Genomic DNA, 12,364 nt, shown 5'->3' on the forward strand with positions numbered 1-12,364 from the left:
TAAATTTCTCCCTGCCCAGCTCTCAGCCTGTCCAAGTCTCTCTGAATGGCAGCACAACCATGGGGTGTGTCAGCCACTTCACCCAGCTTGGTGTCATCAGCAAACTTGCTGACAGTGCACTCAGTGCCCTCATCCATAAGGAGATTCTCTCTGAGGTCCTTTTCTGGCCTGAGCCATTCTAAGATTCTTGGGGTGTAATGTTGCAGTTAGCAGGAGGTGGTTGATTGTTGAAAAGTTCATGACTTCTGTGTGCTTGTGCTGTTGTGAATACAAAGCTCTGGTTTTGTGCTTTTTGGCTATGTGCTGCCTGCAGCTTGGATTTGTGGTCCTGGGTAGCTCAAAGCATTGAAGCTACACCTCCTGTGGAGCAGGAGTTAGAGCAGGCTGATCATGCCAGCACTACCTCTGGGGGCTCATCCTTTGGCAGTTTATGGAGGAGAAACTCTTTGTCAGCAAGAAATATTTCAGCTCCCTTCTTTGGAGAAGCTCTCAAAGAAGAGCAATGCCAAAGCCATTGGAGGACCTTGAGGGCTAGCACCCAGGTCAGTGTGGACTTACACTGCCAGGACACTAGTAGTGATTTTGGCCCTGAAGGCACAGAAACCACCTTTGTGTCTTGGTTCTCCTCAGACCGTTCCAGATAGAGCCTTTGTTTTCTCTCTGCTGGAAGCACAGACCTGCGGTGGCTCCAGATGCCAGCATGGGTAAAGACTGTCCCTGGGCATAGCTAGCCAGGGAGAAGGACCTCTGCAGTAGGTGGCAGCAAGCCATTAACTCCTTCCTTTACACCAGGGACAAGAAATTATCTTCTTGCTCAGGGACAATACAGTGTTTTGAGCACCTTTGGTGTGCCTCACATCAACATGTGCCTTCGTGTTACCCAGTAAGTGGTGGGATAACAATAGCGTGCTTAGAGGCCACCTGAAATGAATTTGTGGGCTGTACCTGGCCCCATGGGTTCTTGCATCCTGTGAAAGAGCATGGATCTAGGAAAGAATCATGGAATCCTAGAATGGCTCAGCATGGAAGAGAACTCAGAGCTCATCCACTCCAACCTCCCCACCATGGGCAGGGACACCTCTCAACTACACTCAGCTGATCAAGGCCTCATTCTACCTGGCCTTCAACAGTCCCAGGGAGGAGGCAGCCACAGCCTCCATAGGCAGCCTATTCCAGAGTCTCACCTCCCTCATACAGAATAACTTCTTCCTCAGATGCAGTCTAACCCTGCTCTCCCTCAGCTTCAAACCATTCCCCCTTGTCCTGTCTCTAGACGCCCTCCTGAAAAGTCCCTTTGCCGCTTTCCTGGAGGATCCCTTCAGGTATTGGAAGGCAGCTCTAAGGTCTCCCTGGAGTCTTCTCTTCTCCAGGCTGAACAACCCCAGCTGTGTGTGGTAAGAGGAGAGCTGTATTTAAGGAAATGGGGTTTAAATGGGAATTTAATTACTCCTTTTTGGCCTCCTATCTGAGCAAGAATAACACGAGAACCTGCAACGAAGCACTTGGTGCAGTCCAATAGAGGGAAGAATGCCTCCAGTATGTGAAAATAATTCACAGATAAATAGAATTAATTCTGCAGGCAGCTAATGTTTTGACAGAGAAGCCTCCTCCTCCTCCTCGCCAAGAACATGCATGACCCGAAGCAGGAAAATCCTCATTTGTACTGAAGGTTGCCAGGAGTCATAATTAAAGAACAAAATTAGCTGAGGTGAGGATGGGATGGAGTGTAACACGATTGTTAGTGCTTAGATAACCAGGCAAGTGCTGCAGAAGCAGCACACACAATTTCAGGTTGTTTTTCTTTTCCCCTCTCTTGGTCTGTCCCTGTGCCCATCAAGGCATTTACTGTAGGTTGCCTTAGGCTGGAAGGGACCTCCAAAGCTCATCTAGTCCAACCTCCTTTGCAGTGAGCAGGGACATCCTCCACTAGAGCAGAGCCTTGTCCAGCCTTGCCTTGAATATCTTCAAGGATGGGGCCTCAACTCCCTCTCTGGACAACCTGTTGCAGTGTTCCAGCACCCTCATGGTGCAGAACTTGTTCCTCTCATCCAGTCTAAATCTCTTATTTCACTACTGGCCTTTGCAAATAATCACTGCAGCATTCTTGTGTCCTCTTCAGGTACTGGCAGGCTTCTCTTAGGTCTGCCTGGAGCCTTCTCTTCTCCAGGCTGAACACCCCCAGCTCCCTCAGCCTGTCCTTGTAGCAGAGCTGCTCTAACCCCCTGACCACTCTTGCAGGGAAAATCTTTTTCCTACTGTCCAGTCTAAACCTACCCAGTGGCAGTTTGAGGTCATTCCCTTTCATTCTATCACTAATTACCTCTGAAGAGACCAGCTCCAACATCTCCACAACATCCTTTCAGGTAGTTGTAGAGAGCAATGAGGTCTCCCCTCAGCCTTCTCTTTTTCCAACTAACCATCCCCAGCTCCTTCAGTTGCTCTTCATAGGATTTATTCTCCAGACCCTTCAGCAGCTTTGTTGCCCTCCTCTGCCCTAGCTCCTGCACCTCCATATCTCTTCTGTACTGAGGTGCCCCAAACTTGACACAATAGTCGAGGTGTGGCCTCACCAGAGCTGAGTACAAAACAATTTCAAAAGTCCTCCAATTTTATTGTTTGGTTTTTTTTTTTTCTTTCCTTTTTTATTTTCTTCAGAGGTTGGACATATTCAGCAGTCTTAAGCTGTGGCCTGTTAGCAGAAAGGTTTTTCTCTCTGCAATGTCAACTGCTTCCAGAGGCAGACTGATACCACCCAAGCCACCATCTCAAAGGCTAAGGTGACCACTGAGCATGCTATCAAAACACAGAAGTGACAGAAACAGTATCAGATGTTTTCCTCCTTTTCTTTTACCTGCCTAGGGAATTTTTAAGGTAGAGAGCTTGGCTTACGTTGTCCAAGTCATCTTGGGCAGTGGAACCTGGCAGAAGGATTAGGCAAAAATTCCAGATTTGAAATAATCAGTAGCAGGCTGGTGTTTAGGATGCTTCATTAACTCTTTGTTGTCTGGTATTGAGCAAGTGTCCCCAGCATGAGAAGGTCACAGAGATGTTGGAGAGAATCCAGAGGAGGTCATAAAGATGATCCAAGGCATGGAGCACCTCTGCTATGAGGACAGGCTGAGGGAGCTGAGCTTGTTCAGCCTGGAGAAGAGAAGACTTGGGGGGACCTTAGAGCTGCCTTCCAATCCCTGAAGGGATCCTCCAGGAAGGCTGCAGAGGGACTTTTCCTGAGGGTGTCTAGAGACAGGGCAAGGGGGAATGGTTTGAAGCTGGGGGAGAGCAGGCTTAGACTGGATCTGAGGAAGTTCTTCAGTGCAAGGGTGATAAGACTCTGGCATAGGCTGCCCAGGAAGGCTGTGGCTGCCTCCTGCCTGGAGGTGTTGAAGGCCAGGCTGGATGAGGCCTTGAGCAGCTGAGTGTAGTTGAGAGATGTCCCTACCCATGGTGGGGAGGTTGGAGTAGATGAGCTCTGAGGTCCCTTCCAACCTGAGCCATTCTAAGATTCTGTGATCAGCTGTGCTTCCAATTCTGCTCCCTGCTTTATCACAATGTTGTTGATTCTTTAAGAACACGAGTCTCCTGGCAGGGAGATATTCCAGGTTTGGTGTGGTGGGTTTTTTTAGCTTCATCTCAGATCTGTGCCACCTTTCTGTGCCAGCCTATTTCTTCTCACAACCCATCTCATTATCCTCTGTCTCCTCTCTCCTCCTTGCAGATTCTGATTAGAACATTCTTCTAACTTGGAATGGGATTAGAGCCAGAGGATGAGAGAGTTGAGTGATTTATATCAGTTGATGGGATATTTCCTGCTCTTACCATGATGTTTATGTATAAATTAGGTATTTCTTTGTCAAGGTAATGGGTAGTCTGTGCTTGGCTTAGCTCTCCACACTAATTATTCTCCCTAGCTATTTAGTTACTGAAGCATAGGTATTTTGGACTGAATTGTGAGGTGCAGTGACCACTTTTAAGGACAGCCTCATGGAATTAGTAAGCAGACTTCATTGAGCAGGGGCTTATTAGTGCACCTTGACTTAATTTCTGTTTGCTTGCAATAAATATCCAGACTAGCAGAAGCAATATTTCACATCAAGGCATCAGGGGCTAGATTTCTTTGGGCTAGTGTCCCCACTGGAGTGACCCCTTGAAGGAAACCTACACCCCAGGGTGTTTTGCAGCCAGTGGAGGTGAGACCCAAGGAACCAGTTCTCATTCCAGAGTAACATGTACTCTTCAGGAATAGTCCCATTCCTTTTGTATTCTTGTAGCCATGGTTGATGGCTGTGGGTGGAAGCTGTGTTGTGCAAGGCATGACAGAAACGGAGGCTAAGCATATTGAGTAGGAAGGAGGTTGGTGGGCTTGGAGGCATCACTTCTCTAGCAATGACTGCTTGGCAGCAACTGACCTCCTGTGAGCTAGAAGCTGTTGGAGAGCCCAGAGCTCCTCAAGCTGTCTGTTCATCATTTCCCTCCATGCTCTGATTCAGCTAAGGCTTCTTCCTTCTTTTCATCATGGATAAAACACATGGGTGGAGTTCTCAAACCTGTAAATAAATCTCTTTGGAGCCTGCACCTACAGCTTCTGCCATGGCTGCATGGAGCAGAATCACAGAGGAGCAGCAGGAGGGGCCCAGCTTGGATTGCACAAATGCCATGTTCCTTTTCCAGTATGTGGAGCCATCACAGGATGCCCCAAGTAGCTTCATGTGTATAGTTCAGGGGCTAAAGGTGTTTTCCCCTTGCCTTGTGCTGAGAAGTGACAGAATCACTTTGCTGAAGCTTTCCCCAAGACCCACTTAGCCTGGGGCACACAAGACACATGGAAAAAAAACCAGCCCAAGCAGCTGAAATTTGGCAAAGCTGGACACAAACTGAAGCCTGTTCTTTACATGTGAAAGTGCTGGGTGGCCGCTGATAGGCAGTTCCCCGTTCTGCCTAGTTGAGACATAGGCAAAGTATGCAGCTTACCATTAGTGCTTGTCAGCTTGGATGTCTGTACTCCAAAGAGCAAATTGGATTGTAGAAAAGTGTGCAGGGAATCATAGAATGTGTTTGGTTGGAAGAGACCTCCAAGATCATCCAGTCCAACCTCTGACCCAGCACTGCAGGGTGAACACTAAACCATGTCCCTAGGCACCAGGTCCACGTGGCACTTGAACACCCCCCGAGATGGTGACTCCACCACTGCCCTGGGCAGACCACTCCAATGTTTGAGAACCCTTCCAGTGAAGAAATATTTCCTGATATCCAGCCTGAACCTTCCCTGGCACAGCTTGGGACCATCTCCTCTGGTGCTGTTGTGTGACCCTTCAATTTTCTTCCCTCTACTCAGAGTGGGGGGGGAAGGGCCTGGCCTTTCCCCCAACCCTATGACATTTTGCTTGCCACCAAGGAGAGGCTGCCCTCTCCTCACTCAAACCTCCTTTCAGGGAGTTGTTGAGAGCAATGAGGTCTCCCCTCAGCCTCCTCTTCTCTAGACTGAACTACCCCAGCTCCATCAGATGCTCCTCATAGGCCAAGTGCACCAGGCCCTTTGCTAGCCTTGTTGCCCTTCTCTGGACATGCTCCAGCCCCTCAATGTCTTTCCTTTAGTGGGGTCCCCAGAACTGAACACAGCACTTGAGGTAGGTCCTCAGCAGTGCTGAGCACAGGGGGATGAACACCTCCTGTCCCTGCTGCTCACCCTGTTTCTAACACAAGCCAGGATGCCACTGGTTTTCTTGGCCACCTGGGCACTGCTGGCTCATGTTCAGTCAACTCTCAAGCAATACCCCCAGGTCCTTCTCCAGGCTGCAGGTTTCCAACCACATGTCCCCAAGTCTGTAGCTTATGATGGGGTTGTTGTGACCCAGGTGCGGGACCGGGCACCTGGCCTTGTTGAACTTCATACAACTAACCTTGGCCCATGGGTCTCACCTGTCCAGACCCCACTGTGAGGCTTCTTTACCCTCCAGCAGATCAACACAGCCACCCTTCCCCATAGACACTCTGCATAGCTCCCTGCTATGCAGGATTCCTGGCTGCAGAGAAATTGCATCATTCCCATGATGTCATCTTGGCATATGCCACCTCCAGCATTCTTCTCTGCCTGGGCCAACAGTCCAAGACTGGGTTTTGGGGGTTTTCCTCATCTTCCCCCCCCCCCTTTCCTCCCCCTTTTTTTTTGTTTAAACAATTTCTTTCACTCCCTCCCTTCCCCCCCGCATTGGTTTCTGCCACTGCACCAAATCAAAGGCAGCCTCCCACGTTTGTCTCTGGTTTTTGTTTTGTGTTGCTCCAGAAGTTAAAAAGAAAAAGCTTTGGAAGGACTTTCTTCAGCACAAGTGAGGAAGCAGCTGTTTGCCATGAAAAACTCTGTGCCCCCTGAGCTAGCACAGTGCTCCCATTGCCACCACCATGCTTTCTTTAGGCATTTCTTGTGGCCTGGGGGGTGACTTGCTGTGACACAAGGCTGGAGGATGACACCAAGATGGGGATGGGACACTAGGCAGAAGTTGTGTGGCTGTGACTCCCTGGAAGTCATTTTTCAAAACCCTTCACTGGGAGCTTGTGCCCAGCAGCCCCTGCCAGGCCCCACCAGAAATCCACCCTCTGTTGTAGTTTCCTTGAAAGAAGTGTGGAAGAAGCAGCTGCTGTGGGAATGGTGGTCAGCAAAGCATGTGAAACTGGTGGCTGTGCCATGAAGGAGGGGACATCTTTGCTGTTTGTGCAAAAGTCAAGGGAGCCAAACCACTGTGCTCCACTCCTGGTCTCAGCACACAGCTGAAAACTGTCTGTGACCTCTTTCTGGATAAAAGCTCTCCACAGCTGGAGCTGGATAAAAGCTCCTGAAGCTGGAGCCAGGAGCGGGGCAGCCTCTTGGTGGCAAGCAACAGAGAAGATGGTTCCAAGCTGTGCCAGGAGAGGTTCAGGATGGACATTAGGAAACATTTGTTCCCAGAGAGGGTTCTCAAACACTGGAATGATCTGCCCAGGGCAGTGCTGGAGTCACCATCCCTGGGGGTGTTCACTGCACTGTGTGCACCTGGTGCTTAGGGACATGGTTTAGTGTTCACCCTGCAGAGCTGGGTTAAGGGTTGGGCTGGATGATCTTGGAGGCCTCTTCCATGCAGAGATATTCTGTGATGTTCAGTCTGGAGAAGAGAAGGCTCTGAGGAGACCTAATTGTGGCCTTACAGTATCTGAAGGGGGCTACAGGAAAGCTGGGGAGGGACTTTTTAGAGTGTCTGGGGGGATAGAACAAAACTAGAAATTAGTAGATTCAGATTGGATGTTAGGAAGAAATTCTTCCCCATGAGGGTGGTGAGACACTGGCACAGGTTGCCCAGGGAGGTGGTGAAAGCCTCATCCCTGGAGGTTTCTGAAGGCCAGGCTGGATGTGGCTGTAAGCAACCTGATGTAGTGTGGGGTGTCCCTCCCCATGGAACTAGATGCTCCTTGAGGTCCCTTCCAACCCTAACAGTTCTGTGATTCTATGATAGAAAGGAGGATATAAACATGTCTCAGAGATATGATCTGCTGTAGTCTGATGCCACATCTGGAATTAGCAAAGGTCACAGAGCCACAGGATCATAGAATGGTCTGGTTTGGAAGGGACCACCAAAGCTCATCCATTGCAGCCCCTGCTGCAGCAAGCAGGGGCATCCTTGACTAGATCAGGTTGCCCAGAGCCCTGTTGTTGCCCAGCTGTTGTTTCCCCTCACCTTTCTTCTGTTCTGCCTGTGGGACTTGTCATGCTTTCCTCAGAGGATGCTCCCTCTGTGCCCTCTCAGCAGGAGCAGCAGGTACATTGTACCTTAAGGTCCAGTGACCCAACATGGTGAGACAAATACTTGCTGTTGTCCATGGGAAAGAAAGTAGCAGAGCTAAAGAGTAACAGCCACAGGATTGTGAGGGGCTTGTGCCTGCTGTGCCTGTTGCTCTAGGGTAGCACAGAGCAGTGCAGCCCACCCATGCAGTGCTGTAAATCAGCCAGGCCAGTGTCACCAAGGTGAGCTGTGCTGGCTTACAGCAGCTCCAGTTCCAGCCCTGGGAGCAGCCCCTCTGCAGCTCACACTTTTGTAGTGGGTTGAAATTTTCCCTCCCCAACATTAAATTTGCCAGACCAGCTCAGTTGGAAGCAAATGAAAGCTGTGTTTACAAGCAAAACTACACTCTACAATAGAATATGATGAATATGCACAAATATACAGTATTTGCAGGTATTTACAATTAATAAACAGCACAAGGACCCCCTGGTCAAAGACCAGGGGAAGCTACTAGCTTCTCTCTTCTTGCCTCCCCCTTGCCCCCCTGTACAAAAAAAGGGACATAAGAAAGGAGCAGAGAAGCTAGATACAGCCAAAACAATGCAGCCAAGGTCAAGCAGAAGCAAGTTAGTATCTCTCCCAGAGCAAAGAAGTGAGAGAAGAGGGAGATTGTTTTGGGAACTCAACTTTATGGTAGATACCTCTCCAATGGGATTGTAAGCATTATCTTGATTTTCCTATTCACACCCAGTGAATTTCACTGCTTTCTGTTCAAGATCTGTGAAAACACTTGAAAGGCATAGCCTAAAACTACCATGACTTTTCACAGCCACCACTTGCACAAGGTACTGAGAACATCACATGAAGCTGGCAGGACACTTTCAGCTCCCACTGAATTTGCCTCTTAGAAGAGAAATCTTTCTCTTGACACTGAAGTTTCACAATGAATGCACAATTGGTGAGATAAGGGCTGTGGGAGAGTTTGGTTTCAGATACTGCTGCAAACAAAGCCCAGCCAGCTGAGCACAGCTCAGAGTATTTCCTCTCCCTCTCTTTGGTGGAGGTAAGAAGTGTTGTGCATGGGAAGGAAACGTGGTGTAGTCAATTTTTGTTTTTTCCCCCCTCCAGAATGTCTGGGTGACAAATGCTTCAATGACACAGAAGTAACTGCATGCTAAGGGAAGCCAGGTTTGGGAAACACAACCCAGAAGCCTTTACAGAAGGAGGTAGGGCAGAATGGAGGAAGAAAAGGCTTCTACATAGGAAGTAACAAATTAGCAGATCCAGAAGATTGTCTGGAGGGAGGGTGGGAAGAAGGAAGGAAGGAAGGTGGCTGGCTGGTCTATCTACAGGTTGCTCTGAAGAAGGTGCTGGACTTGCTGGGAAGCTGTTTGGGGGTCTCCAGGGATCCCATCACAGCTGTGCTGCTGTCTGAGGCAGTATCACAGTGTCACAGGACATCAGAGGTTGGAAGGGACTTCCAGAGATCATTGAGTACAACCCCCCTGCCAAAGCAGGATCACCCAGGGTATGAGGATCCAGGTGGGTTTGGAAAGTCTCCAGAGAAAGAGACTCCACAACCTCTCTGGGCAGCCTGCTCCAAGGCTCTGGCACCCTCACTGTAAAGAAGTTTCTCCTCATGTTGAGGTGAAATCTTCTATGTTCAAGCTTGTACCTGTTGTTCCTTGTCTTATTAGTGTGCACCACTGGAAAGAGCTTGGCCTCCTCCACTTGACACCCTCCCCTCAGATGCTAATTGACATTGGTCAGATCCACTCTCTTTTCTTCTCAAGACTAAACAGCTGCAGGGCTCTCTCTCTCTTTGTAGGGGAGATGCTCAAGTCCCCTAATCATCCTCATGGCTCTCCCTTGGACTCTCTCCAGCAGGTCTCTGTCTCTCTTGAACTGGGGAGCCCAAAACTGGACACAGTATTGCAGGTGTGGTCTCACCAGGCAGCCTGTGTGCAGAAGGGATGATGCCCTTACCCCATGGGCAGTTCGTGCTCTCACTCACTGGCTGCCCAGTTAGCATTGCTGGCTAATCATCAAGAGAAGCAGCTTCTGCTTACTTTCTCTTACTAATGTGCTTGCAGCAAGCATGGAAGTAGGGTGCTGGAGTCCTTCCTTTCTTCTGAGGCAGGGATCCTGAACCTGGTAGGGGCTCTGGCAGTGCCCCTATGGCCCTGGAGGGAGGAGTTGCTGGGGACAGATGAGGAAGCTGAGGGCTGAGCAAAAGCCTTTCACTGTAGAAATCTCTTTTCCAGAAAACTGGGGAAAGTGATGGGGTGGGGAAGGCAGGGCAGCAGCCTCACCCTTGCAGCAGCAGGTTGTTTTCATTGTGATGCAAATATCTTCGTGTAATTTGTGTCAGGTTCAGGTTCACCCAGTTCCTGTGGCTGGAACTGAAACCAGGATGTCTTCGCTTTTGCTTGCAGTTCTCAGTGCTCCCCTCTCTCACTGCCATCTCAGAGCTTGTTTTGTGATGTCTCTAAAGAGGTGCTGTTTGGTGGAGCACATCATCAGCCTTAGTCAGCTGGGTAGTCTCTGTGCCCCTCAACCCCTCATTGGTGGCTTTGCTCCCCCCCCTGCCCTGAATGACTTGAGTACTGTGTCCAGTTCTGGTCTCCTCAATTCAAGAATAACATTGAGATACTTGAACGTGTCCAGAGCAGGGCAAGGAGGCTGGGGAGAGGTCTGGAGCACAGCCCTGGGAGGAGAGGCTGAGGGAGCTGGGGTTGCTTAGCCTGGAGAAGAGGAGGCTCAGGGGAGACCTTATTGCTGTCTGCAATTACCTGAAGGGAGGTTGTAGCCAGGTTGGGGTTGGTTTCTTCTCCCAGGCAACCACCAACAGAACAAGAGGACACAGTCTCAAGCTGCACCAGGGGAGGTTTAGGCTGGAGGTGACGAGAAAGTTCTTCACAGAAAGAGTGATGGCCATTGGAATGTGCTGCCCAGGGAGGTGGTGGAGTCACCATCACTGGAGGTGTTCAGAGAAGGATTGGATGTGGCACCTGGAGCCATAGTTTAGTTGTCAGGAGGTGTTAGGTATTAGGTAATAGATGGGACTTGATGATCTTGGAGGTCTCTTCCAACCTGGTTGATTCTGTGATTCGATGACTTTTTTGTTTCCCCCTCAAGAAAGGGCTGGGCGGATTTTTTTTCCCCCAGTTGTGCTATGGTGCTATGAAGCTTTGAGAACTAGTTTTGTTCAGTCAGACTCTCTCAGAGAGAAGCTGACACTCTTTGCAGCACCTGGAAGCCCAGAAGCTAGCCCCCAAGCAGCAGATGGCAGTCACCAAACCAGTACCCTATGCACCTGTCTGGATGGCTTTGAGAACATCAGCCCTGGGGACCAGTCTAGATGGCTTTGTTCAAGAGGGACAAGGATCTACTGGAGGGAGTCCAACACAGAGCTACCAGGATGATTGAAGGACTGGATCACTGCCCTGTGAGGAGAGGCTGAGAGCCCTGAGGCTCTTTAGTGTGGAGAAGACTGAGAGGAGATTTAATAAATGTTTGTAAATATCTGAGGGCTGGGTGTCAAGAGGGAGGGGACAGGCTCTGCTCACTTGCACCCTGTGACAAGGGGCAATGGATAGAAACTCCAGCACAGGAGGTTCCACCTCAACAGGAGGAGGAACTTCTTCACTGTGAGGGTCCCAGAGCACTGGAACAGGCTGCCCAGAGAGGTTGTGGAGTCTCCTTCTCTGGAGACTTTCAAGAGTCATCTGGATGCATTCCTGTGTGACCTGTGGTCCTGCTCTGGCATAGGAGTCGGACTCGATCTTTGAAAGTCTCTTCCAACCCCTAACATCCTGTGATCCTGTGAGAACATCAGCCCTGTGCACCAGTCAGGATGGCTTTGAGAGCAGCAGCCCTGTGCACCAGTCAGGGTGGCTTTGAGAGCAGCAGCCCTGTGCACCAGTCAGGGTGGCTTTGAGAGCAGCAGCCCTGTGCACCAGTCAGGGTGGCTTTGAGAGCAGCAGCCCTGTGCACCAGTCAGGGTGGCTTTGAGAGCAGCAGCCCTGTGCACCAGTCAGGGTGGCTTTGAGAGCAAGAGCCCTGTGCACCAGTCAGGGTGGCTTTCAGAGCAAGAGCCCTGTGCACCAGTCAGGGTGGCTTTGACAGCAAGAGCCCTGTGCACCAGTCAGGGTGGCTTTGAGAGCAGCAGCCCTGTGCACCAGTCAGGGTGGCTTTGAGAGCAAGAGCCCTGTGCACCAGTCAGGGTGGCTTTGACAGCAAGAGCCCTGTGCGCCAGTCAGGGTGGCTTTGAGAGCAGCAGCCCTGTGCACCAGTCAGGGTGGCTTTCAGAGCAAGAGCCCTGTGCGCCAGTCAGGGTGGCTTTGACAGCAAGAGCCCTGTGCACCAGTCAGTGTGGCTTTGAGAGCAGCAGCCCTGTGCACCAGTCAGGGTGGCTTTGACAGCAAGAGCCCTGTGCACCAGTCAGTGTGGCTTTGAGAGCAAGAGCCCTGTGCACCAGTCAGGGTGGCTTTGAGAGCAGCAGCCCTGTGCACCAGTCAGGGTGGCTTTGAGAGCAAGAGCCCTGTGCACCAGTCAGGGTGGCTTTGACAGCAAGAGCCCTGTGCACCAGTCAGGGTGGCTTTCAGAGCAAGAGC

This window comes from Melanerpes formicivorus, unplaced genomic scaffold, assembly GCF_026170545.1.
Source record: "Melanerpes formicivorus ecotype bairdi unplaced genomic scaffold, bMelFor1.0.p_v2 SCAF_64, whole genome shotgun sequence".
Classification (NCBI taxonomy): Eukaryota; Metazoa; Chordata; class Aves; order Piciformes; family Picidae; genus Melanerpes; species Melanerpes formicivorus.